Source organism: Zonotrichia albicollis, chromosome 6, assembly GCF_047830755.1.
Source record: "Zonotrichia albicollis isolate bZonAlb1 chromosome 6, bZonAlb1.hap1, whole genome shotgun sequence".
In the NCBI taxonomy this organism is placed as follows: Eukaryota; Metazoa; Chordata; class Aves; order Passeriformes; family Passerellidae; genus Zonotrichia; species Zonotrichia albicollis.
This window is the reverse complement of record NC_133824.1, coordinates 41,463,129-41,488,471: the sequence shown is the minus strand read 5'-3', so window position 1 is coordinate 41,488,471 and position 25,343 is coordinate 41,463,129. Positions and strand designations below refer to the sequence as shown.

Sequence of the window (25,343 nt, the reverse complement as noted above, 5' to 3'; positions counted from 1 at the left end):
CCAGAAGCATGCTCAGACTACATGGAACCAAGAATGACTTTAGCTTGTGCTATGTATGAGGAAAATCGCAAGTTTTTAAACTACCAAGTTAATCTTTGCTGATAACAATGACATGGTCTGCCCAGGTGCAAGTAAAAATGTGTACTACAGTGTGGTAGTACAGTACACACAATTATATAAAACAGTACACTACAGTACACACAATTACATGTGAACATACCCTGGCACTGACAGGGTAACAAAGGAGGCTAAATTGCAGGAGCATCATCAAAGAACAGTAATGCAATTGCAGAGCATGGAATACAGAATGAGCAATAGCAATAACCCATTTTATCATATTTTCCCTCTTTGGAAAGGATATAGCACCTATTCCAAAGAACACATCATCCAGGCAATCCATAGAGATGTTGTAAGATATTCCACCACTTAATCTACAGTCCCCAGACAAGACTATTTGCCCAAAATGAGACTTCATGGAGCCACACATTCTCCTTTTGTCCTTACATTCCCTTCTCTCCCTCTTGAGAACGGACAAACCAGAAGACACGGATAAGACTCTTGGGGCAGAGGAACAAAAAAACATTATTAAAATGAAGTGTGCGCATAAGTGGTTTCTGTCTTGGGATCTGAAGACCAAGTTTAATTAACCACCTGGGTGGAAAGCACAGGTTATAGAATGCAGACTATCTGAGGACTGCTGTTGCCATCTTATTGCAGGGATTCCATACTGTTGTCTCCTCATCACAAAAATTTCATACCTTCTTGGTGTTTTTCTCGTGGGCAGCTCCTCAGAGCACTGACTCTTTGTCCTTCACAAAGCAGCCACTGACTCCAGCTCCCCTCTCACCCACCCCTCTCTTTTAGAGCACTCTTCTCACTGCTTACAGGTGTGGCCTGTGAAAGTCAGGCCTGTTCCTAATCTTTGCTAATTGGCCCAGTCACAACTCCTTAGGGGTAAGATTACTTTCTACACTATCTTTATTTTCTTATAGTCTATCCCCCTACAGACTGCCATCCCAGTCATTCCACACAGTCCCTTCTAACTGCTAGTCCACATAAGAGCAATTTTTACTGGCAAAGCCAACATAAGAGGCACAGGGGATTGGGATATCAACTTAGAGATCAAGAAAGCAGAAGCAGGCATTTAAAATAGAGTAAATAGAGACCAATCCCATATCACACAGGCTATTGAATAGCTCTGTAAGGGAAATAGGGCTTTGTTCCCTCTTAAACTCAAAAATTAGTTTGTCATCAGATAGTTACTCAGTGCTAAATAGATACTGACAGATTCTGCCACTGTCAATGGAAGCATGTCCTGGAAAACCTCTGAGGACTTCACCTCTTCTCTGCCTGTGCACTGTAAGTCTGCTTTCCACAATACTGTATCCTTATGAGATGTCAGTAAAAACATGATAAACTTGAAGAAATTCTAACTCTGGGAACAAGAGAGGTTTGTTCATTGAACACTGGATCATCACTGGTTGTGAGGCCACAGCTCTGTATCTCAGTGCTTTGAGAGTCTGTCTTTGGTTTCCTGTTTCTCCATTTTTTTCAGATTCAGTTCAAGAGACTGCCTACCATTCTGTCATTGTAGAGCTCTTAGCTCAGAGGTATCCTTAATATTTCTTGAGGAATTTGTATGAGTCCACCATCCAAACCATAAACACTTGAGGTTCACTTTGTGTTGCATTTAGCAAGATCTAACCTTTCACTGCTGCAGAAAGAGAGGGGTTTGTTCACCCTGTTCAGTTTCCTCTACTGCATCCTATCCCCCTTGATCAGCTATCCACGCAGCAGCAAGGCTGCTTCAGCTTGCAGAACTGACAGAAAATAAATTAATTGGGTGGGGTGTGGGTTAGCCACCACTGAGGAAAAGGGGACCCTCTTCAGAGGAAGCTCACTGCTAAATTAAATGCTAAGGTGAACTGCACTCTACTTACAGGACTTCCCTGGGGGTTCAGCTCATTGTACATCCCCATGTACATTGTAAAACTAAGCCTTAGCAAGTATCAAATGAAATTCAACTCCTTTGTTACAGCATAATGATTTTTGTGAACACCTCCCACCAATTTTACCCAAAAAAGAGTGATCAAAATGCAACCAGGGCAAAAGTATTAATAAAAAATTAAACAGGAACCCAAACATTAAATACAAAGCTTTAAAACAATATTCCCACTGGAAAGGAAAAAAAATCTTACTTTCTTTAAAAAGCTATTTTCTAGCTACTAAATAAAGGTAAACTGAGAAAATTACACATGATATGCACAGCCATCCTAGAGAGCATTTATAGCAGTTACTTGAAATTCTGATGTCACTCACAACAGATACATCAGCTGGTTGTTCTAAAAACTTGATCGTATATTAAAAGCTATGACCAATATTGTTTTCTGTGCATAGAGATAAACATCCTGCTCAAAGATCTGAACTCCTATTTAAAAACAAAATCAAACATTAAGAATAAAAAGCACCCGGTGTGGTTCTGAGACACATATGTGGCTGCATTGCATATTCCCTGCCTACACTGGCAGTGTGGGAGCTGTTAGTCATCTAATGCGCAGATCTGCTTGGCACCATGCCTTCTCTCTGGCATGCAGGCAGGGAAGATGATCACCCATTTGTTGTATCCTGACATCTCCACTGCAGGTTCATCAGGCAGTGACCAGGCCCTCCCAGTTCAAGCTGCAGGCTGCTGGGAGGCAGACCAGTTCAAAGTGAAGCCAAAGGACTGGGAGGTTCTTAAGCATATTTGTAAAAGAAAAGGCAACTTTTAAATTTAGACTGTTTAGACATATTCCCTGATGGGACCTAACAACATGTTTAGTTAAGAATAAGGATTTTTTTATTGAATAGAGGCTTAATTTAGTTTTGTTTTCAGCCCTGGCACAGATCCTTTCACAATTTTCAAGGGCATGAGAGGTTCTCTAGATGGTTTGCTTTAACTGTCCTGCTCTGCCTCTGTTGTGGAGGGCCCTGGAACAGAAACTAAATTTACTTTTCGAGTAAGCTTATCATAAAACTTCATTGCCCAGACTACAGCAAGATCAGACACCCCATCCTTTTGGGATACCAATTTCATTCCAGCAATACAAAAGACACACAAGTAATGTGTGTTTTTTCAGTGTCATGTTCATAGCGAAATCTGAAGAGTAAGGATGCCTCAATGTTGTCAGACTTTGAAGAAATAGCTCTGGCTATTTCCCTCCCAATGTCCCTGAATACTGTGAACTGGTATTTTACCATGAGATACTTCACGTTACAACCTCCTTTGTATAGAGTTAACAAAGCACCTGCTTTCTGCCATGCAAGGGAAGTTGTTTGAGTGGAGGTAGCTCATGCCAGTGCTTGGATAGCTCAGCTCTGAAACCACTTCACTCTGACTACTGCACTTACATCAGGGACAAGTCTCACACTGCTGTACTCCACTGTAGAAACTGGCAAGGCCAGCCTTAAGGGTTATCTGGGACTACCCTGCAGGATCTCTCTAAACCCCTTGCTTATTCTAGCTGCCTTCAGCAATATGGGCTGCTGTGTCCCCACTGGTTTTGACCCAAATGTGCACAAGTTTAGATTCCCCAGGACTGCAGTGTAGTGCAGTTACTTCCTTGTGTAATGTCTGCTGACTGTGCTCAGTGTTCATATCTTGCTGCAGGGAACAGCTTTTGACAAGCAGGAGTTCAGAACAGGTAAGATCTGGTCTGATCTAGTGGAGCTCTGTCTTCAAATCTGATGACAGTAAGAAGAAATATGTGGGAAGCATCCACAATAATCAACCATCTCAAGTTAATTAGCAATTAATTTAGTGAGCTACTAAAGTCTAGTGAAGATGAATCCTGGGAGATTCTGGTCACAGTTTCCCTGATGTAAATCTAGATTAACTCCTAGAGAGAACATCAATCTCCATGACAGTTACTTCAGATTTACACCCAGCTACTCTGAATTTGTGCACTTGTTTTCACAGCCGTGTGGGAGATCTGTCTCAACACAAATCAGCTCTGCTCTCATGCAGATTCTGCAAGATGCACAGAGTTACAGTTCTGTAAAACACAACCTTGGTGAAAAGGGGAAATTAAATTCTGCACTGATGAAATCCAAGCCTCCCACACAACAAACAAAAACTCTGCTACAGAGCCTGCCACTACAAGTGGTCACAATAGCTGCCTCAGTTCTCAGTCTTCATGCAGGAAGGACAATTCCCACACTGGGTTTCACAAAGCACAACAGTAAGCATTGAAATTACTACATCCCTCTGCCTAGGACTCCTGAGAGCATTAAGAATACCAGATCGACAGAGTCAGTTTTGAATCCAGTCTTACAACCCCAGCAAAATCCCCACAATCGTTCAAGGTCATCTTCCTAAGAGGCTACAGAGAGAGCAAACACCCTCTGGCCATTAGCACTGACACTTGTGATGCAATCTGCAGCTGCACCAGAGAAATCTGATATGAAAACAGGAGATATTGTCCAGCCATGTGGCCTCTCACCCTTTCACCAGTTTTACTCAGTTCTGCATCCCTTTCTTTGCACAGCCACAGCTTTCCCCTTTCTTTATCCATAAGTTAACCACTGGTACAATGCCTCTTCCCACCCACATGAATCTCAGCCCGAGTGGTGCAGCCCTGGTCATGAAATTCTGAGCTGATTCAGAGAAGGTGCATGCCTGCCTGTGTGCTTCCTGCTGAGCCAGAGCACAGGTCACAAAAGTAACAAAGAGCAGAGTGACTGGAAAGTATTTCACAAGAAACAAGCTAAAAAAAATGGTAATGGTAATTTTTAAGGAGAGTTGATCTTCTAAGAGATGATATGTTCTCTAAGCTGTTCAACACAAAATAATTTCTTCTACACAGGCTACTTTGGGTCTTACAGCTGGAGGTCCCCAAAACTCTGCAACATTTATGACTTTGTCTACAGATACAAGTTATGCCACAGTATAAAAGGATGAGTATTTAAACAATAACTATTCCTGAATGACTATGCCCACACATGACGTTGTTTAGAAAGTTATTGCACAAAAATGCTGTATGGACATTGTGGAAGTACTGCAGAATATTGTAGCATTCCCCAATAAAAACAATTCAACACATTAATGTGATGAAGCAAAATAATCTCCCCTTCAGATATACCAGGAACTAAATAAATCCCACAGCACCCTATAGGTCTTATCTCAACCCCCATAAAATTACTGGAAAGAAATAAAGCTAGAATTACACACAAGTCTCAGGTGCCCTTTCTAAACTTAACTGAGCTTCACCAACAGGTGAGATAGGAACTCAACTGGTAACTGATGGCTGGGCATAAATATCTTGCTTAATTTCTAGAAGAGTAAGTGGACTCAAATCTTTCTTTGTACTATTTCTCAAAGATCACACTAGCTGACTCATCGTCCTGCCTAAAGTACAACATGAAAGTAAAGCAAAACAAAACAGAACATCTCAAATTATCAGAACCAAAATTGCTTTCTATAGTAGCAGGAGAAAGACTAAAAACAAAATTGGATGCCAATTCACAAACTGCCATTAAATTTCCAGGAAGCCAATCCACCAAGGAACATACTGCACCCTAGAGAGTCCTTAATGAATAGTGACACATTTGCAATAGGCTAGTTAAGGTTTTGCCAGCATTTGGGTTTTAAATCCCTCCTATGCTAGCAAAAGAAACCTGCAACTTACTGAAAAATTTTATACAGGATTCCAGTCCAGGAAGAGAGACTCTGGGAGGGAGGTGGGGGGAAGTGTTAGTGCCACAGTAGATTGGATTTTGTGTTTTAATTCTAAAAATAAAAAAACAAATTAAAATTTGGAAAAAAAAAAGGAGAAGCTTTGAACCATTACAAGTTTCAAAAGCAGAAAACATTTTGGCAGGCATTAAGGCTGAATCCTGCAGGTAGTAAGTGCCCCTGAGTCTAATCTCTGTGGAAGACAAGTTGCTAGCATCCCCCAAAGAATGTGGGATCCCCAGTGTCTGAGTTCACATTTATATCCATGGGTCTCAAAGCATGAAGCTGTTTCTGTGGTCTGGATCACTGTCCATCTATACTTCCTCTATTATTCTTGCATTAAAGAGCTTGATCTTCCATCACAGGGCCAATGATGTTTACAATGCAGGGCCCAGAAGATAAGCACTATAAACTTGCAAACATGATGAAATATACAGTACATATAAGAGCTTTACACACTGAATATAATTTGCATTAGATGGAGCATTACTCTCCCCTTGATGTTTATATGAGGAGTATTTCACGGTATCTTGGCATTGTTTTTTTTTTAACTAGAAGCTATCTAGCATCTAATTTGGAGCCCCCACAGTTTCCAGCCCCATCAGCTGGAACAGACTGCTTGTGACTTGCAATCCATTTCCAAGAACTGGAATAGTGCAGAGAGGAAGCAGCATTAGACATTGTTAAGAGAATGGACAGGGCAGGCAGAGGCACTTCATGACCACCCATAACTGCATTAAATCATCTTAGTACTCAAGTAAGGCCAGGAGGGTTAAAAGTAAGGATGGCAAGCTCAAAGTAAAGCCACTAAGTGCTTTGAGTACCAATTGGAAATCCATCATTTGAATGCCTCCATCCTTCACTGTCCTAAGTGCCTCCTACATCCTTCAATACTTCTGGTACCTTCACAGCTGTACATGTGTACCCAAGAACTGCCCACAGAGTGCCTCAGGCCTCAGCTGCAGCCAGGGCTGTCCCACTCATGAACACCAGCTCCAGCAGTGGGACATGCAAGGATCCCCTTTCTATCCTGCCCCATGCATTGTGGCTGTGTAACAGGTGACAACAAACAGGTATGGAGTCTCCAGGGCTATGCCACAGCTTCCCCTGCTTGTTTATTGCAGCCCAGCACTGATTACTGCCCCTTTGAAGCACTTACCTGTTGTTATCTTATTGCAGAGGTTCCATACTGTTGTCTTCTTATCACAAAAGTTCCCTACCTTCTTGGTGTTTTCTCGTGGACAACACCTCAGAGCACTGACTCTTTCTCCTTCACAAAGCAGCCACTGGACGACGACGACGACGACGACGACGACCACGACCACGACCACCACCACCACCACCACCCCCCCTCTCACCCGCCCCACTCTTTTATAGCATCATCTTCTCACTGGTTACAGCTGTGGCCTGTCAAAGTCAGGCCTGTTCCTAATCTTTGCTAATTGGCCCAGCTGCAACTCCTTAGGGGTAAGATTACTTTCTACACTATCTTTATTTTCTTATATTCTATCCCCCTATACCTACCCATTTTAAAAAGTCACAAGTTTCTCATAGAGTCCAGGCTGTGCCTCAGAAGGCAGTGGCAGTCTGCTATGTCTTTCTAAGAAAGGAAGCTGAGTACAACAACTCAGTTCCTAGGTCAGGGCTCAGGAGCTCCCCACCCTCATATAAGATTTCCTACAGCAGGCCAGTATTGTCTTAATTTTACTTGATTTTATTAAGTATTTGGACATTGAGCCATACATACATGTACCTGAAACATGACCACCTTTAACATAGCCAAGCATGAAAAGCTTATCCATTCACAACATTGAGACCCTGTAAGACAATAATCAACACTCATCCTGACTAGCAATCACTAAGCAGCAATCAGTGTAACTCAGAACCTTGTCTTTCACACACTATTTTCTCCCCAGGACAAACCATCAGGCAAGAGCCTGATTTTCTTACATAAACCCCTTTTGTACAAACAAGTGGAGTTTAGTAGCAGGGTACATGAATCTTAAGAGGATTCAGAGTGCAGAGAATGCTCTAAAAAGAAGAGTTTTCTTGTTTCCATTATTACACCAAATGGCATCTTCCTGTTTGCTAAACAGCTGCCTTCTCAGGTTAGACTGACCCAGTGATCTTGGGGTGCCACACAATCTCTGCAGGAAGCAGAACTGCTTATCCCAAAAGGACGAATGTGCTATCTCAAACCATCAGGGTATCACTGCTGTTTCCATTTAGCCTATTGCTGCCACAGCCTTAAAAATTAATGAGTTCTCCAGGGAATAGACAGGCATAATGCTCAAAGCAAATGAAGCTGCTGCCAACACTGTTTTCCTGTTCCCTAGACACTACTTCAAACCAAAACAGAAGAGCAACTTTTTTCCCCTCAGCTGAGTATCAGAATTCTTTCAGACAGAAAAAAATACCTATGCCTGTGTGGACAGACCTTGAAATTTCCCTTCTTACCAGCCAACACCACATAGTCTGTTCCCTCTGCCATCCAAGTTCAACATGAAGAAAAACCAAGCTTCATTTTAGGGCAATGTCTGAAGTGATCTTGGTCCAAGTTTTGTGAAGATGCTAAACCTTGCATAGAAATGATGACCTGCATACAACTAAAAGGGATGTTGACTTTCTCCAGCCCTGGAACTGATTTGATTTCTTGCTTTTCCTTTCCTGTGCAGTAGTTAACATCATGTGCACAGATATGATATCACATAGAACAGAAACACAGGTCAGCAAAGGCATTTGTGTAAGACCCTCTTCTTTGGGGAGCTATCTCATATAAAAGGGAACATCAGCAAATGGAGCTCTGCTTCTGCATCACACTCTTCAAATGTGAAAGCCTGGCAGGTGCAGAGGGGGATAGGAACAATCACTCTCTCACCCTTTCCAGCTCTTGCTTTTCATGGCACCACTGCACACAAAAGAGAAACAGCTTCTTCTGTCTTCCAATCCCTTTGCTTCCCTAAAACCACTCCCCCCACCAACCAGTGTCTCCGAGTCTGCCTGGAAAAGGTTTAGAAATCCTCAAACAAAATGCGTTAAGCATCCAGAATTATCATCAATTAACAGCTCCAAAACAATGCAATGAGGGATTAGCTCAGCAGAGGAGCTCTGAAATTTACACTGATCTAAGGTCTGAGACCTGCTCTTAAACAACAGGAAAAGAAATGCTTCTCTAGGGCAAAAGACCAATACCATGAGAATCACTATGACAAGCAAGCAAGGCTTTGTCTAGCCTGACGTGTTACCAGGATCTCAGATTTCTGCTCATCTCCACTTCTGGTAATTTATGAAGCATCAGCTGCTAAAATTGTGCAGCAACCAAGGAAGACTATTAGCAATTACAACCAGGTAAGTGCAATGCTTGAGTTCAGTATTGCAGGAAAAGGCCTAAAAATGGCTGGCTGGATTAATGAGGCATTTTCCAGGACATCAGGATGATTCTGAAGACCTGCTGTGTTCTCAGAATCAGAATGATGTCCATAGCAATCAATTGCAGAAGAGGAATGGAAAAACTAGAAGCAAATTACTGTCATGTATGCTGTGGTGGTGGCCATCAGCTCATTTCAGGCCACTACTAAGTCCCTTACAACCATGGGATTTTACAGCTCTTGGGGAAGAGCTGCTTCTTTCATAATTGTTAATATCACTATCAATCAGAAGCTGCTAATCTGACAGGATGTAATGGACAAAGAGAGCAGTTTGTACTACCTGGTCTGAAACCTTTGTGGAGGAAGGTTACTCAGCTCTTTCCGAGAGGAAGAGAAATACAGACCTACAGGAGCTGACACTTGGGCTGGAGAGGAGAAGGACACAGATGGACAGGGTGGAAGCCATGCACAGAGCAGCAGAGGTTGGTATCAGCTGGGAAAAAAAGAAGGGAGAAACGCTTGTAGACACAGATAGGAAACTCTCTATTCTAAACTGGAATAAACATCCGGTTTCAAGGACAGACAATAAATTAGCTGAGAGACCTATTCTCAATTTCTGTTCAGCATCAACAACCAAGGGAGTAAGCCAGATGCCTTAATAAAGCAAATTCCCAAATGACAGCAGACACTATTCCAGCTAGCTTTGGACTGCCTTCTCTTCCCAGTGTACTCAGCAATCCCATAGGCACAGCTTTACAAATCCCAGGCCACTAGACTGTGATAGAACACAGTGAAGCCAGAGTTAGCATTAGCAGGACTTTGAAGCAAGCTTGCCAAGCAGAAGAAAATCTTTTCTAAAGCCTGGATACATAGACAATAAGCTCTCTTGTCTAAACTGTGGAATCACCACCATGAGGATCTCACCTCTGGAGCCATTTTTTTGGGTTTAAAAACTACCTTTATTAAAGTTAGTAAGTTTAACATTAAAGTCATGCCCAGGGCTAACAGAAAGCAACAGTTCTCAATTTAAACTAATACAATGTAATCTAATCTACTCATGGCTAACAGACTGAAAATTGATGTTCGAAGTTGCAGAGACTACACTGCAGATGAAACATTGTTGCTTAATTGCTGGTTCATTATTTAGCATCACTAGATAACTTTGGAGCACTGAATCACCATTTGTGATCTGCTGCCCACTGGCAGCACACAGACCTGTGACAATGGCCAAAATTATGTTCAAGATTGACAGTGTTTCCAATCAGGAGTCTGAGGGGTTACAGTCTAGAGACCTCATAGGAAATTCAATGTTTTTTCCTAACAAATTCAGACACTGTTGCACATGATACAAAAAAGCTCAAAAGGGATAAAAGAGCAAATGTCAGTGTCTGCTTTGGGGACAATATCCATAATTTATAAATTTGGGATGTTAGAAAACATACATACCATGGAGAACATTACATTTGCTTGCAGTAAGTTATCACAAAGAACATAGCACCATCTGAAAACAAGGTTTAAAGCAATAACTAAGAGGCTGAAATACAGACAGTATTTGGGCACTCAGCTCCTTGTTTCTGTTGGTGCAAGACAGACATCATGCAAGTATGAGAGAAGTCCTCTTCTGATTTAAAAGAAAATAATAACTATTTTAATTATGTGACCACTCCAAACAGGCTCTGAAGTGCAAAAGCACAATCATCAGCCCAAAAAAATAGCCATTACATGCTTTTTAGACACAGGATTTGTTACAATAATTCTTGAGGCTCCCAGCAGTTTCATAACAAAGTAGTCACATCTGCAGTTTCACAGAAATTACCACGTCTGTGCCAACATTTCATCTTACGAATGTTTGCAGGCTCTGATTTCCATGTTTAGAAGAGGAATGAAACAAGGCAACTACTTAAATTATTCCACCTCTCTGGCTTGCTATTCTGAGACTTAAGGAGCAGAGGCTTCAGTCAGGGTAATGGAATGGTGGCAGTGATCTCCACTGGCAAGGGAGGCTCTGCTCCTGAAGGAGACAGCCTCAGCCAAGCCCCAGTCTGGTAATGTACACTGTTACTGACACTGAAAACAAGGCAACAGATGCTGTTGGAGTACCAAATGGAAGGCATTCTGCAAAAGAAAACAAACAAACCTAGCCATACTCAACAAGGTACAGGAAGGAAGCAGCAAGCGTCCGTTCCTAAAAGTAAAAAGGACCCAGCAGAACCACCAGGAAAAAATGCCCTGCCTGATGAATAAAATGAATTCCCTTCCCCAGAGGCTCTGGATGAGGAAAAAAACATATTTAAGCACACGTTACCTGCATTAAAACACAGAACCGAACAACAACAACAAAAAACCACAAACCAAATCAAACCAAAAAACCACAACAACACAAAAAAAAACCCCACAAAAAAACCCAAACAGGCAAGTGTAATTCAGTGAACTGACTGTAAATTCAAAAGTGGTATCACATATCCAAGAATGCTTCAAATAACATCTCTGGTAAAACAAATACTCTCATAGGGAGGCTGAGTCAAGATGCCTAGCTTACTTCTAAGTGTCCTGACCTAAACATTATGACCTAAATCTTGCAAGAGTAGAGAAAAATGAAACCTCAAGCCTATATGAATTCTCACTGCCATTAGCAGGCCTGCAGTGGTCTGCTTTCCTTAGCATTTTTGTGAATATACACCTGTATTTTAATTATCCCACAATTTTGGTCTGTTCCAAGACATCAGTATGAGCTGCAAAATGAAAAATATGGAATGCATCCAGGGAGATCCATCAGCCTGCCTTTTGGGTAGGCAGCTAATCAACAGGTAATTGTAAGAACAGGTCTCCAGAGTGTGGGAAAGCATCTGCTGTTTGTGTTGTCACCACAGCTGCATGTGACAACAGCCAACCTACAACCCATGGACTGCTTGTGACAACCCTAATTTCAGAGACCAGCTGGGATCAATGAGCAGGTCCAACAGGCTGTTCTGCCCCCCTGGACTTCTCTCAACCAAAGAAGAAACTTCAAGAGCTGTTCTCCCCACCCCTTTAGTGTTCACTTGACAGCTCTCACTACACACCAGAGAAGTAAAGCCATGCTCCAGGCAAGCTGGTGGGAGGCAGGAATGGGGCTACAAAACCTGAGGTAATTGTAGGTTTGGCCTTTTAAATCCTGCCTTGCCAAAGGACACAAAGCTTCCTGTACCCCAGTGGAACCTTCCCCTTATCTTGCATCCACTAAGTGGTCACATCCACCTAAAAATGCCTGCAACGCTGTTGGCTGCTAAAAATCTCCTGCCATTGAAACAGGAAGAGAAATAAGGTAATAATTGGAATGACCTGCTTTTACAGACTGCAAGTCATCTATTATGAAAATGGATATTATTTATAGCAACTGAGAGATGAAATTCAGAGCAAATACCCTCACTGTGCAAAATTCTGAGCTTTTTTCCCCCCAGTGGTTTTGGGTATTCAACAATATCCAGAAGAGGTCTTTACCAAATGCCACTTGTATTTTCTAACACGGTCTAAGACACCATTAGAGGTCATATCACTGGCATTATGAACAGAATATGGTTTTCCAGTGAAGGGGAGCAGCAACTATCTAGAGGGGAAGAAGGAAATGTTTGCCTCAGGGGAGAAACCACAAGGATTGCTATTTTCTGGAGTGTGGAATTAGGGGAGAAAAAAATACAACCTCATCTAGAAAGTGATGTGTACACTAGTCCAAATGAAGTCATCACCTAAATTTATCTAAGCCACCCTCACTAAGAGGTGAAATCAGAAGGGAACTAAACTATTTATGAAACAATAACCTGAGTAGTTTGCTATAGTTTCAATAATGGAGCTGTGCACAAACCTTATATTAGTAAATATGAATGGTCCTGTTCAGTCTTTAAGAATGTGAAAGTCTCAAGTTTCTGCTTCTATGAAAGTCAGAAACAATACAGGTAGGTTGTTAAAAAATTCAAAATTAAATAACTGAAGGTAAACAAAACATCCTAAGGTATATTTCCTCAATAAAACACTTTTAGAAAAGTTTTTCAATTTAAATTCATTCACAATTTTAGGCTGTATTTTCTCACAAGCCACACCTGATTTGTTATAATATGTCTTTTGACAATCTTTTGGGTTGATGAGGTCACACAGTGTAAATACTACACTGTCAATTACTTCAGAGTGTGATATGAGAAACAAACCTTGTGCACTACAAAGAAAATCTACACTGCTTAATGATTTTTAACAAATAATTCACTTTTTGTTTTTCAAAGATCAATTTCCTTCAAGCATCTTGTTTGCTCCTTTGCATCAATAACCCCCACTGCCAGGTGTCTGCTCTTCCTTTGCCATTTATTTAAAACAATTTTATATTTAACAGACTTAATTTTACAGTGCTATTCATATGCCAATTCTCCACATCTAATTCTTAATAGCACTTAATATGAGTTATCTTTATCTGTACTCCTCAGACTTGAATAAAGACATCTCCAGACAGACAGAACTCATTGGATCTAGGGACATGGGGATTTCTAGGTAAAATTGTGATTTCAGTAATCATGCATTTCAAGAAGTAACAAATGTTTATCACAGAATGTTCTGAGGTGGAAGGGACCCCCAGAGATTGAGTCCAATGCCAGAGTCACTTTGCTGCACTAGTAACACAAGATACTTCATCACCTGAAAAAACATTTGCAGTTGTAAATACAAAGTGTTCCTCCAAAGTGACAACATTCTGTTCACTCAACACATACAGAACAAACAAAGGAATGGATATCTAAGAGGATTTTTAACCTTAACTTCTCATATTGAGTTCACAGATGAAAATGTGTATTTTTGCCAAAGCACATGTACCTCAAAGATCTTTGTGCTCTTGCTACATCTCTGCTTGCACTGTTAGAGGGCTCCTTTCATTGTTTTATTCTCCTTTAGGTTTAGATTTGATTTCACCAATTGCTGCAGTACTAATTAAAATCTAAGAGTCTGGCTACACAGGGTTACACACCAGAATAGCCATTCCAAATATTCAGCTCAAACATTTCCAGCTCACAGTCTGATTGCATAAGGGCCACATGTGTGTGGAAAATAAGCTTGGTATGCTAATCTTTGTGAATTTCCATATGTAGATTAGCCCTCAATTTCCCAATTAAATAAATCCATCTCCCACATCTCTTGTGGTCACATAGAAATGAGAGATAGCATTTGATAACTGCCTACTTACAAATACAAATAGAACCATATTTTGCATTTATTGTTTTTTTACAAGGACTGTATAATGAAGATGAAAGGAAGTATTAGGCAGAGATAAAATTCTTCAACTTTTTGAAATGGAAAAATCTATGTCCACTGGACTTGCCCACTAAAATACCTAGTGATAGGGGATTTTTTTTTCCCCAGAGCAGTGTTCATTCATTTATCTGCCAAGAATTGTGTTGGGTTTGTACTTAATATTGTGGTTACAACTGCAGAATGTATTTTAGGGTATCACATGCAGTGTTGGTGTCTTGGTCTCCCAACTTCCAATCCGTTCCCTATTGACAGGAGCCTATGCTGCAAAAGGGCTCAGGGATTAAACAAAAAGTTCTGCAAGGGTATGGAAATTATTCATATGAGATGTTTTGCATATTTAATTACATCAAGGAGTTCATTACCTTGGTTAACTGCAGGTTTCAAAGACCCTTCTGCAAGTGAACCAACATATTTGGAACTCTCAGCTTCCAAACAGAGACTCCTTTGGAACCAGTTATGTTATACAGCTTACACCATCTATTTCCTTGACTTCCAAGGAGCTCTGGAAGGAAAGTCATTCAGAACTGATAGGTACAGATCACAGGTTCATCAGGATAAATTAAATGTCTTCCTCTAACGTAGAGTGCTTCAAATTCACACTCACTTATAGGGAAAAAAACAAACTCTAATTGTTCCATAGTTGTAATAATGCAACTGAACAGAAACAAACATATCTACACAGCTCCTGAAAGCAGTTTCTAACCCACTATCAAGTTTCTCCAGTACAAAAACTTCTAGTAAAGCCAAGGACATCCAATTGTCCTTCAGACATGCAATTTCAAACTAGACTACAGTGACATCTTATGCTGTCAGTGTCTGCTAGGAACTTTATCCCCCATCAGCTTCTTTAAGGAACATTCTTATCTTGCACAAAACTGCTGCCTTCAGAGTCCTGGGTGCTCCTCAGCACTTCTAATGAAACCTGATCTGTAGATAATCAAGGGGCAGAACAATTCTAGCTGTACACAGACTACAACATTGGAATGATTTTTAAAAAGCAGTGTAATCAAGACCAGCTGTGTGGTAGCTTATGCAGTTTGATGAAGCAGTGCATCCACACAGACGTCAGTTTAGATGGTGATGTTAGCTGTGGGTGTGGCAGTGGGCAAAACTAGCAAGGAGCAGGCTCTGCACACTGCAGTGATTGGTAACTTCTCACAGAAGCTTTCAAAACCTGCCTGAAACTCCAGCCCGTCTGGAAGTAACAAGTTTGCACACATAGGGTGACAAAGACAGTCATCATCCTAAACAAATGCATGTACATAAAATATATTACATGTGGTTTTCACTCTTGCTGGCACTCACTGCTGTTTGAGCCCGGCCTCACATATTTAATTCTTTTCTAAAAGATGGTCTAAGTGGCTTTATTATACATTGTAATAACAAAAGTTACTTGTCTGATGATAGACAAGGCAGGTCCCAACCTCCCTGTAACTTAAGTAAGTTGCTTATACCTGAAGGGCAACAAAAATGAGGTCCTGTTAGCACATGCAGTTGTGTCCACAGGACAGAATTGATATAAAAATACAGAAAGTTGCACTGTCTTGCTGTTATACCCATACACACATAAGTAAAACACAGAATGAAACTAAATATGATACTGAATTGCAAAACAAACAAGAAAAAAAATTTTTATGCTAGAGATCCAACTCCTAAAAATAATAAATATTTTTGGCAGCTACTCATGACCTCAAACCAGGGTTACCAGACCGACACTTTCTATTACATCCATCTCCTAGAGCTGCAAACAAGGATCTAAGCCCTAGGGAAGTTTATACTCTTAGGGAGGTTCCCTGCTCTTGGGAAAGGCTGCTCCTGCCCCAAAGAGGTTAGGAGTCAGGTTACATGCAGCAGGTCACTAAACAAGGAAGGACTAAGTAAAACAGACACATACCAGTTACATTCTACTTACTGGCATTCTAGCTGGTCATGGATCAGGACTCTTACAACACAGGAGCTTGAATCTGATTTTTGAGATGAGAATTATTACCATACTCTTTAAAGTTGCTCAAAATCACAGGATAGTCTGGTTCTGGGTAGAATCAAGCCAGTCTTAATTCTGGGTAGAATTAGGAGAGGAGTCTGTAAAGAACATGAGCTTCATCACAAAATAAAAAATACTGTGATGTTCCAGAGATGTTCAAAACCCTTGCCTTTCTTGACTGTCATAGCTTGCTCTCTCTGTGGTAGCATGAATACATACAGCACACACATGCTGGCCTGATTCTGCTAAAGATGCTTTAGTGCAAATCAGTCCTCCAGTTCTCAAATTTCATTTGCATGTTCCCTTTGCAAGAAAGTCCCAAATATTCTCTAAAGTAGAAGCACATTATCTCTGAAATCTCAAGATAAAGTCTCTAAGCATCAGTTTAAACCAAGAAGCTGGCCCTATCGTAGGTTGAATCTTGGGTCACATCAGTCACACGCTCCTGTGGCCTACACAGGGTAAGCAGGGAACCGAAAATTAACTGTGAGAGCAAAATTCTCAGTTATGGAACTCTGTCATGCACCTTTTGAAAAGCTGTAAGTCAGAAAAGCTCTTCTACAAAAGCCTACACGCCTCAAGTCTCCACTGCCTCTTCTGCCTTTGGACTCAACATTCCACAGAAGAGAGTGATCAACCAACCAAACCCAACCAAACTCCCTGCCTTTCACAAAGGCTTGGCTTATGGGCAATTGTTAGAGAAAGCCAAGCAAGTGAAATTCTTCAGTGCAGTTGGTTAGGGAAATTTACTCATCTTATTCCTGAAATAGAAATTTCCTAATTGTACATTACTTCACTCCCTTTGTTGAACAAACTTCACTTTCCTGTCTCATCTCTTCTGTTGACAAGCCCAAACCATGGCTGACCTTTTTAGACAGAAGTAGAAAGAACTGGGTTTTTTTTTAAACTGTCCTGCAAATCAGTATAATTGCTCCTGCTGCAGCAACATCTGCCTTTCCAGATACTGAGAAAGCAGATACTGGAAAGCATCCTGCTACACAATGGAATTCTGAGATCCAGAAAACAAAAGAAATGCTTGTAAAAACTTCTCTTCTCTGATCTTTCCCCCACCCCATGCTTGTTTTTAAAGCATAAACCATGTAACAGAAAAAATATATAACAGAAAACAGCTCTTCCATTTCAAACCACTTTAGGCACTTAAAAGCTGTATGTGTATATTCCCCTTTTGTGCTTTGTACTTAATCAATATTAATACCAAAAGATGAATGCTATAATTGCTCAGATTTGCATTCTTTTTGTGCATTCTGCCATTTATCACACTAAATTGTTACTAAATTGATGGTTTTGCTATTTAAAGGCTCTTGTTCTAGTTTTACATGCATGACATGCAGTTGGCAACTCTTTCTGCAGTGGAGTGACAAACATTTTAAAGCCTTTAAACCATAATACTGCTAAATAAGAAGTAAAAAACCTAATAAACCAACGACACAATCCCACAGAGAATAACGCCTGTTCAATTACAACAAAAGGAATAAAACAACCAGATGTGATGTGCTTACCTTTCTGCACATGCCTACTGAGAACATTTGGACTCATTATACGCAAATGTAGAGTAAGAATTCTCATGTCAATTTTATCCCCATTCAAGTCAACTGGTTACATTTCCTCTGTCAATGGGCACACATTGAGCCCCTGAATTATCCTTGGCTTCAGATGTACAACATGAACTCAAATATATCAATGAGAAAATTGGAAAAATCACTACATTCTGCTACTCCAAAGGAACAAACTGGAAGTACAGCAAGCAGTGAGAAAATTTGCTTCAGCTATCCCACACAGTAAAATTCAGCACCCTTGTCATGCACCACACAACTTGTGCTGAAATCAACGAGAGTTCCGGGTCTGTCTGAGATGTGAACCTGATTAACTGCACAATTTATACAACAAGGAAGTTATCATCTCAAACTGACTAACGAAGCATTGTGATCAAATAAAAAAATTGCTTCGTCGGTATATGCAACATGTTGGAAGTAAACAAAAAAAAAGAGAGGATAATGCAGCCACATTTCTTCTGACTCCGTGATTTGTTGCTCTAACACAAACACAGAACCTGGCCACCAGCTGTAAATCGTTGCCAATCAGGTGGCAGCCAGCTGAACTGGATCCGAACCTCAACAACTTTGTAAATAACACTGCAATACAAAAAGCTTAACCTACTAGATTTGCTTTTCCTTTCTCACATAATGTAACAATTCCAGCCTCACCAAAACGCAATTGCATAACAAGATAGCCGTATGTAAAGTTTGAAGGAAAAAATTATCATAATTGCAAATTAGCTCACAGAGCACACGTGAATGCTGTTCCGTTCCACCCATTACTCTGCCAAAATCCAGCTGCACAGGACTCCAGGCTCCCAGCACTTTATTGCCTACACCGGCAGCTATCCTGCTCTCAGCACTGCCATCTAGGAGAGAGATGGCCCATACCGCGGGTCGCCTGGAACATCAGCTCCCAGGCAGCAGCATTCCCGGAAAGCATCGCAAAGCTGTTGCTGCTGCTGCTAAAATTTTAACTGCAGCCGCTAGTTAACTGCCGGCTGTGCCGGTTCGAAAGCAGCCTCCCCCAAACCCCCCAGCCCTTCCCAAGCACCGGCATCTGCCCCGCGTCTCTCGGCGTTGTGTGACGGGGGAAAAGCCCAGCCTTGTGCCCGGGCCCTGCGGGCGCGGAGCGGAGCGGACGGCCCGGGGCTGCGAGCGGCCCGGAGGAGCCGGGCAGGGCTGGGCCGCCTCAGCGCTCCGCGGGGCTGCGCGGACATCGCCGGCCGCTGCCCCCGGCCCCGGCCCCGTGCCCGGCAGCCCCACCGCGCACCGGCACCGCTGATGCCGCTCGCCCACCTCCGAGCCCCGTCCTTCCCCAGGGGACCGGGCTGCCGCTGTTGCATCTCTCTGCGTGCAGCAGGACGAAGCGGGAAAAGGCTGCAGGAAAAGCCAGGCAAGGGACGTGCCCTGCCCGCCGCCGGCCCGAGGCACAGCCTCCGGCGTGCAGCAGCCCCCCGCAGCCCCGGGAGCCGCCGCCGCAGCACGGCACAGCCTCGCCTTACCTCCCCGCCCCGGCTCCGGGGATGCGCCGCAGCTGCTGCCGTGCCCGCCTCCACCTGCGCCGTCCCTCCCAGCCCGGCGCTCAGGTGCGGAGGGAGCACAAAGGCAGCGCTGCGGCACGGTGGGGGCAGCGGGCTCTCCCCCGCCGAGCCCCGCTCCCGCCGTCGGCAGCCGCCCGCTCCCCTCCCCTGCCGGTACCGAGCGCCAGCCCACCTCAGCCGCTACGGGGCCGCCCCACGCCCGAAAGCGTGCGACTTGCCCCGAGCCTCCTCTCGAAAGCCTCCGGGCGCTGCGGCTGGGGCCGGCACCACGGAGCCCCCCTCAGCCTGAGGAAGTTCCCCAGTCCTGCGGAGAGCTGAGGGGACACGCTGCCCCACGTACCCCCACTGCTGACACCCCCGGGCTCCCCCCCTCCGCTGCTCCGGCAGACACGTACGGGCAGCCCCCTCAGGGCCGGGGGTACGGACCCTGGGCCTGGGGCTCGACAGACAGGGCGACCGCCGCCCCCCGCCCCGTCGCCGCTGGGTGCGTGTGTGGGGAGGGGGAGACAGGTGACGAACGGCAGGAAAGAGCCGCTTCCCCCCGGCGGGCAGGTCTGTGGTGCAACACCGCTCCCCCCTTCCCCCCAGCCCGTCTCTGCAGGTGCCGCCGGGGAGGGCTGCGAGGCTGGCAGCCGACAACAGCCGCCCCCTCCCCCGGGAAAGCTGTTCTGCCTCCTTCTCCCTCGATCGCCTTCTTTTCAGCTCGGCCGCTTGACTGACAGGGAGCCTTCCAGCGGCCGCCCACGCGCGCTCCCGTTTCCCCTCAGTCGGAGAGGGAGATGGCGAGGGGGAAAGCATGAATGAAACAGCCAGGCAGCGAGCGGGAGCAGCCGGACCGGCCCTCGGAGCGCCGGGGCCGCTGCCGAAGTGATGCCCGGGGGCGGCGGGCTCGGCCGGCCCCGGTGTGCGGGCAGCCCCCGCCCCGGCCCCGCTGTGAGGGCAGTCTCCCTCCGCCCCGGCCCCCCGGTGTGCGGGCAGCCCCCCTGCCCCGGCCCCGCTGTGAGGGCAGCCTCCCCCCCGGCCCCGCTGTGAGGGCAGCGCCCCGCTGTGGGCTCGTGAGGGGAGCCAGGGCCCGCTGACTGCCAGCGGCACCTCCGGCATCTCTGCTCAAAGGGGGCTCGAAGGCCGCTTGAAGACACTGCGATGCCTCTGCTGGGTTTATTCCCACAGGGCCGGAGGTGGAAGGTTGATGCCTTCTCGAGCCAGAGACACGACTGTAGCCTTAGAGATGCCTCAGCAACTGGTTAGTTCCTCATCTATAAACCCACTTTGCTCCACAGAAGGCGATTCATTTTGTACTCATAAAAAACCAGCACCTAATACCTGAACTAGTGCTATTGTCCACAAGTAATAGGAAGGAGGAAACAATCTCACAGTACTTCTAAAGCCCACTTGGTTTTCCTAGTGATTAGTTGGTACTGAGGTGTAGCCCTTGTAATCCTTTTTCCCCTCAGATCAGTTGTCCCAAAAATGCTTGTGACTTAAGTGCACACTTCACAGCCTCTGGCTGGAGACCAGAGGTTGTCCCAGTGCTTTGGCATGACTATTTTAAAATTTGGTTTGTGGTGTCAGTTTTAGTAGCCTTACTGCACAAAGGATTAAATGTTCAGGTGGTGGCCTACTAAGTAAGTGGTTACCTTTCTATCCATTCACTAAAAATCAGTAATTCCTTTACCTAATATTTTATGTATTTTCTTGACTTTATTCACTGGAATTCTTTATTTGAACATGCAAAAGTATTTGTAGTATTTATTTATTTAAATATCATACAATTTAAAAGAACATTTTCTACTTCTGGATATGCATGCAAAATTTCATTATATGCTGGTACATACATTGCATGCTGCACTTGAGACATATCTGCATTTGCAGTTACATAATCAATAAACATGGGGGTTTGTCCCATTAATCTAGAATCACATTCTGAGCTGTTTTAAACCAGTATGCCTCCACAAATTTAATGCCTGCCAGAAAATTTATATCAGCTAAAATTTTGGCCTCTGAATTTTTAAAAAAAGCTGCTTTTGATTTCTGTGGAGAGAAGTGTCTAAGGACTTAATTTTTTTAAATTTTGTGTTCCTGAAAACTGAGGGGACAATAAAGCATTATCAAATCTTTTGTTGCAGAACAATGAATGTATCATTATAAGATAAGGCAGTGCAATCCTTTACATATTTGGTCTAAGAGATGCATAAGCAGCTAGAGAACAAAAATGAAGGATCCTGAAAGCGCATATGTCTTTTAGGTAATTACACCAAGAGATGTTAAAGCATATAAGAAGCCAGCTATAAATGCAGTAATAACATCTTATGAACAATGCCTATTATAAAATCAGTAAATTCACATCATATAATCAATGTATCGGTGGTTACCATCTTAGGAAAATGAGATAACACCTTTCTGAACAGCCATGTACCTATGACAGCAAAATGAAACAAAGGAACTCTAAACCAGCTTACAATCAGTAACAGGCATAATGTGGAACCATAACTGACTCTTCTGTGTTTTCTGCGGAACATAAAACAGCAGAGATTGTAAGGAGCAATAAAATTTTGACAAAATCAAGGGTGAACATGCTGTATCTTCTTTACCCACAAATAGGTGTTTATCAGTGTTTCATCACAGCTGTTTTAGTCAGTGTCATCTCTTAAAAGAAAACAACTATCTTACAATGTAGAAAAGCAATATTTAACTGTCTTAGCTAGCAATACAAGATGTAACCAGAAGGACATATTCTATCACTACCTGTTAAAACCGAGTGGGGCAATGTTCTTTACATCCTCTTTCCAAGAGATATCTGCTGTTCATGGGCCATTGAGTCTCACTGCGTAGCTGATAAAATTACATCATCCCATTGAGAGTTGCTCTGCCCAGGGGTAGGAGCCAAGCATTCTTGCCTGGATACGATCTGAGATTTGGAACACCAGGGAGCTTTTATTCACTGGCTTCCCAGAGGAAAACTAGACCCTTCTATGCCACCACTGGACCTTCAGAGAAAAATTACACCTTTCTACAGGATCACTGCTTCAACAGAGCCACGTTTGTCACTCCAGGAAAACTGCACCCACCATTTATCTGGACTGCTACCAACACCCTGACCCACAGGGTGTCAGGTTGTATTCTGACTTTGCTTCAGCAGTAAAATTCTTTTTTGTGTGACCAAATTATTTATAAATTTTAAAAAACTGCTGCAGATAAAATTCAATGCTATAGGACTTAGTTAAGTACCTAAAATTAATTGCTGCAAATAATCTTGGGAGAAGAGGAGCGCTGCAGGCGCACAGGGGAGCACAGCTGCATGCAGTCCCGCTGGGCGAGATGTGAGTGCGCGCAGCCAAGGTGTCAGGCCAGGGGCTGGTGGCCAGGGGCTGGTGGCCAGGGATGTGCTGCCCTGCTTAGCCAGGGCTGTGAGGCACAGGGTGTGCAGGAGGCGGCTGTGGTGCTGGTAGAGGAGGAGACACTGCAGTACCAACCAACCAAGAACTACCTCTGCTACCTGCTCATGCATGACTACAGCGCCTTTGAGACCGAGCTCATGCAGAACAAAATTGAGCACCTGGCAGCCCCTGGAACTATTCAGTATGAAGAGGTATGAGCTGCCTGCCCCATCCTCCGGGCAGATGAACGACATCACAGCGTATCAGGAGTGTGTGAACAATTCCATGGCACAGCTGGAGCACTGTGCGCATCAAGAACCTGAAGCTCATGTCCCAGCATGGCTGCAACGCCTGGACGTTGTACGAGGAGCGCCTAGTTCATATGATAGAACATGGCCAGGAAGAGCTTCAGAAATTGAGGAAAAACATTCAAGACCTGAACTGGCAGAGGAAGAACGTGCAGCTCACAGCTGGGGCTAAGCTGCGAGAAATGGAATCCGCATGGATCTCTCTTGTCAGTAAAAATCATGAGATTGCTATTGTGCAGATGGAAAATGAAATTTCACAAACCAAGCAGCAGCATGGGGAAGCAAACAAGGAGAATTTCCAGCAAGACTTTCAGTGACTTAATCCTGACTCTTCCCAATGCAGCATGTGTTAAAAACTACAAACCAGACACTTTGGAGATGCTGTGCCTGTAGACACCTCTAGCTGGAGTTGTGTGAGATGGTAAAAGTGTATTTCCGTAGTTTCTTTTGTTCATGTTACATTCACATTGATTGAGTCTTCGGGGTCACCACATGTTGGAATAAATCAGTCGAGAATCCATTTTCTTCATGCAGAAAGCCAATTCTTTATTCACAGAGCTCATATTTGTAGGAAATATCAGCAGGCACTGTGTTAAACCTAATTGGTCAGCAATACAGTGAAGCTCAGTTCATTGGTCAGTGAGGGCTATTGTATATGCCTATCAAATTTTCTCTTTCTAGATATGTTTACATTTTTCCTTTGTGGGTCCTCATGGGACAAAGAGTATTGTTTACACAGGTGCATTTGGTTTTCACCCTCAGAATAGATTGTTGTATTAAATGAATTTCTCATTCTCAAAATAGCTTCACATAGGAACTTGCAAATTGCTTGTTAGCTGCACTTAGAAGAAATGACAGGCCAGCTTTGGCAATTTTAGCAGAATGAGGCCTGATTTCATAAGGCCTTTCTTTTATAATTCTTCTACCTGTCTATGACAGTTCAATATGACTCACCTGCAGTACATATCACTGCCACAGCTGTTGTAAACCTTCTTGTGAGTCAGAGAATGACTTTATGACCCAGAATTCTGGCAGTGAGTACTATCCTAGTGATTTTCCCAATTAAGAGGGAATTGTGAGCTGGTATCAGAGCAGGGTGAGTCAGTTTGATGTAAGGGAAAACTAAACTACTGCACTAGGTCAGTATCCTATTCCAAAAGTCAGTGTTATGAAAACCTGGAATCATCTTGTGATGGAACGTCCTCTGAGGGCTCAGAAAGACTGCAGTGGACCATGGAATCAGTTCTCCTTATTCCCAAGTGCTTCAAGCTACCATACCAGCTCAGTACCGTGGGGTGCACAGTACCTTTGCAGGGTTTTGGGGCTGGCTGCAACACAGAGCTGAGAAGCAGCAGGGTTTCTCTGCTTTATTCTGAGAAATCATTTTTCTTCTTGAGTGCACCAAAGTGCAGAAGGTCTGACATTAAAACCACTTGTGGTTCTCTGCAATTTTTTTGCTGAAAAACATCCCAAATCTGCCAGAATTTATTTTGAATAACAAAATTTTGGTACCCTCTACTCTGCAGAGGACATGGTAGAATCAACCACCTACTTGCTGTTAAAATTGTGTCAGAAAAAAGGGGCCATAATTTGGGATTGGGTACATGGATGAGCTATGAGGGCATGATGAACTTGAGTTAGGCTGGTGGCAACCTGGGTTTGCTCTGGTGTTTTGTCACCCAAACACAATTAGAAAGGGTTTAAATGCGAGATTGTGGTGAGGCCAACATCAAACACGGGGCAGAGAGTGGAGACTCAGTGACCAGCAAGCTGGGTGTGTCAGCCAGCCATGCCAGGGAATTCAGTGTTGATGCTGGCAGGAGCTCCCTGCTGGGCAGGCAGAGGTTGCTGACTCGGAGTTACAGCTGGGATCAGGGCTGAACTTTGGGTGAAGCACAGCTGATGAGGGAGGTTCGAGGCAGTGCTCAGAAGGTGTAAATCTTTTCAGAGCACTCACTGATGCAGCTGTAGAACAGAGGCCATTGCTGAATTTTGTGTAAAGTCTTGACCTTGCTTAGAGCGAAGTATTTGCACTATACTGTGTATGAGGCAGCTGTTAAGTGTTGGGAGTTTGGCTGGCTAGACACTGGAAAAGTACAAAACCGTGGCTAATTCCAAGTCCTGCACCTGCATAGATAGCATGTCCTTGGGCCTAGCTGTAGTGTGATAACAAACAGTGAAAGAGACATGAGAAAAGAGAGATGTAACCCCTAAGGAATGAGGAA

At 43.5% G+C, this 25,343-nt stretch overlaps 1 protein-coding gene and 1 pseudogene across 10 annotated transcripts in view; one reads left to right on the top strand and one right to left on the bottom strand.

Annotated features, from left to right (window-relative positions):
* The window catches only part of PTPN5 (protein tyrosine phosphatase non-receptor type 5), a 110,582-nt gene extending 90,732 nt beyond the window's left edge, over window positions 1-19,850 (bottom strand). For 4 of the 10 annotated variants that reach the window (XM_074543332.1, XM_074543333.1, XM_074543334.1 and 1 more), the window contains exon 1: window positions 19,395-19,535. The gene's annotated coding sequence lies outside the window, so the exon portion shown is untranslated. Of the gene's footprint in view, window positions 1-9,421; window positions 9,442-9,485; window positions 9,575-18,635; window positions 18,767-19,188; window positions 19,330-19,394; window positions 19,536-19,605; window positions 19,744-19,828 lie in introns of those variants that run through there. The other 6 variants (XM_074543341.1, XM_074543337.1, XM_074543336.1 and 3 more) reach the window with 6 other exon arrangements.
* A 2,791-nt stretch (window positions 19,851-22,641) lies between these two features.
* Window positions 22,642-23,435, top strand: LOC102072008 (pre-mRNA-splicing factor SPF27 pseudogene; annotated as a pseudogene).
* Window positions 23,436-25,343: the final 1,908 nt, after the last annotated feature.